At 49.8% G+C, this 3028-nt stretch overlaps 1 pseudogene; it reads right to left on the bottom strand.

Moving 5' to 3' along the window:
* Window positions 1-571: 571 nt before the first annotated feature.
* LOC125534837 lies at window positions 572-2560 on the bottom strand (annotated as a pseudogene).
* Between the last annotated feature and the right edge of the window lie 468 nt (window positions 2561-3028).

The raw sequence follows: 3028 nt of genomic DNA, 5'->3' as shown, positions 1-3028 counted from the left end.
CTCCTTTATATACGGGTGCAGGGGGGCACCCCAAAGACACAACAATTATCATTGATCTCTTAGCCGTGTGCGGTGCCCCCTTCCACCATAATCCTCGATAATATTGTAGCGGTGCTTAGGCGAAGCCCTGCGACGGTAGAACATCAAGATCGTCACCACGCCGTCGTGCTGACGGAACTCTTCCCCGACATTCTGCTGGATCGGAGTCCGGGGATCATCATCGAGCTGAACATGTGCTAGAACTCAGAGGTGTCGTAGTTTCGGTGCTTGATCGGTCGGGCCGTGAAGACGTACGACTACATCAACCGCGTTGTGCTAACGCTTCCGCTTTCGGTCTATGAGGGTACGTAGACAACACTCTCCCCTCTCGTTGCTATGCATCACCATGATCTTGCATGTGCGTAGGAATTTTTTTGAAATTAATACGTTCCCCAACACCATGAGCGATAGCGAAGCCTTCAACCTTTTTTTTGAAAGCCCCACAACTAGCTATCTTATAGCAGATAAGGCAAGCCTACTCAACTAATCTCATGTAAACGCAGTTCACTAAAATCCAAATAGAAAAAGACAACTACTTATTAAACATGTATTTGAGTGCTCCGTCATTGTTCGGATCTTGACCGAGTCCGAGCTTCCCAAGCTCTATGCTGTTTGGGAACTCAGCAAGGGTCTTACCACCTTCTTGATTGACTATATTTGAGTCTTTGGGGTAATTTAGGATTATATTCCGCGCCGAAGATTTGTGCTTGTGGGCTAGGGTGAATATAGCAGACCAGTGGCTCTGGTAATTGACAATCGTTCGGACTTGGTAAAGGTTGTCGCAGCACCTGTAGTAGGATAGAGGACTTATTGCGATGCCCGTGGACCAATTTACTATGTCTCTGTCGCTGACGTTGGTCAAAGAGGCCACGTGGATTGGCTTGGGTCTTCTTCGGCTAATGAGACCTCGATCCCGAAGCCTTCGGAGTATCTTTTTGATAGGCGCCTCTATCTGTATGGGGAATTCGCTGCTGAAAGATCCCGCCCAGTGTCCCCTTCCTTCCCCCGCCGCCTTCCGACCAAAGGGAGTATACAATTTCTTCTTCAGGACACTCATGCCCGATCGTGAGACTGCCTGTTGAACGCCTGATGGCACCTTGCTCTGACCTGAGCTATGCAACAACGAGATCCCCCTCGATCTTTGCCGGATGTGCTTGACGGTCCCCCATAATAAGCTAACTTGGGGACTTTTTAGTCCATCTTTTCCAAGAGTCTCCGCTAGTTGAACCGCGTCCAGTAGACGACCTCTTCCGCTCATCCCCTTCGTCAGCTCTTTGATAGGGATACTATAACCTAGGTCCCTAAACTTGGAATGGATGGCGGAGCGTAGGTGGCAGGCAGTTATATGGATACGGTGCTTTACCCGTAGACGCTTCTCCAGCTCTCGCAAGAATTGTATGGGAGTCGTCCTCGGGGGGACTTCCCGAATGACCGTACCGGGGAATTCTACCGTACTCCGTGCAGCTATGGTTGTTGATCCTGCGGAGCCTACCCAAAGGTTCAGACCGGATTGTAGGAAGTGGGTGATACGTTTTTGTATTTCTATGAGAAGAAATACGGCACCCACGATTCCCAGTAGTAAGTCGTCGGCATATCGCGCGTAACAAATCCTTATTAATAAGGAATGGCTTTTAAAGGGGGCCAGCTTACGGGCCAGGCCTCTCTCTGACCTGATAACTAGTATCGCCTCCCCGCCCAGCTCTATCAGCAGGCCCCTTCTTTTGCAATACTTAAGAAGGTCTCTCATGGCCAAATTCTTATTAAAGCCTTCTCTACCATTGAATTCGACCTTCGGGGTCAACCCAGTGGCTTCTATGAGGAAGGCGGCGCAAAGGAGGCTCGAGGGCTTGTTAAGGAAGGCGGCTAGGGCCGCTGAAGGGGGGAAAACGAAAGGCGTTTTCTGGTCTCCCCTTCGCCTGGGGGTGCTTGTGGGGGGGTGCCACGATGAAACAAGGGAATGAAAGGTCGCTTTGGGTTGGATGCTCTTTACCCTCCCCACTATGAGGGCTCTGTTGTCTTGGGGAGCGTTGAAGCTTGCTTCTTTTCCATACTTTTCTAGGTCATCAATACGACGACCTATTCTTAATAGAACCGATCTTATTTTCACTACAAGAGGAATTTCATGCTTCTGCCGGATCCTCCCTATCTCCTGATCGAGCTTCTGTAGGTAGATATTGCCTGGTAGGGCCGATAGTAGTACACTGTTTGGGATGGAGTCAGGGCCCCTCTCACCCCCTACGAGTCGTCCGGTGGAAAACTTTTTCTGAGTGGGGTAAAAGAACTTGGAATCGTCCATCTCTTCCTTCAAGATTGAGATGAATCAATGTCGGTCGATGGTGTGAAAACACTTCCTGATGTCGAATTCCAAAAACTAGCGAGAGGTTCCCCACTCTTCTTTGATCTGTCTGAGGGCCGAGTGGCAGCCTCGACCCGAGCGAAAGTGCGATGTGTCTGGAAACTTGGGATCATAAATGGATTCGGGTACCATTCTGATTGCCTCTTTCATGATCTTTTCTATGGGTAGAACTACTGTGAGCGGTCTAAACTTCGACCCTTCTTTCTTTCTTCATTTAAAAAAGGGGGAGCAAAGCCTGTTTTTTGCTCCCTCAATTGATAGATCAGGGCCCCTCCTGCCGGCCCGAATGAAAGGCTCTTTAAGGAAGTAGTCCCATCACTCTCGGGCCCGGCACCAACCAAGAGGAGGCGGGGCTCTCTCCAATCATTTCGAAGAGTCGAGATCTCGTAAAGGAAAAATTAGCTAGCTCGGTAGGTTTGGACCCGGGTGAATCAGTTCAGTGAAGGAAGGGAGCCTAAACTTAAGGCTTTTCCAAGCCTTGCCGATAGGCACCTCATGGATCGCTCAGTTCGCTTGCGGAGTTCTTAGATCAGTAGATCTAGATAGAGTCTCGCTCATAAAGGAAGAGTAGCGCGCTAGCGCGGCTCGCTTCGCTTTTCGACGCGGAGCTCGCTGCTGTCTTTTTAGCTTCAA

Source organism: Triticum urartu, chromosome 1, assembly GCF_003073215.2.
Source record: "Triticum urartu cultivar G1812 chromosome 1, Tu2.1, whole genome shotgun sequence".
Lineage (NCBI taxonomy): Eukaryota > Viridiplantae > Streptophyta > Magnoliopsida > Poales > Poaceae > Triticum > Triticum urartu.
The sequence above is the reverse complement of the archived record's forward strand: the minus strand, read 5'-3'. Positions and strand labels throughout refer to the sequence as shown.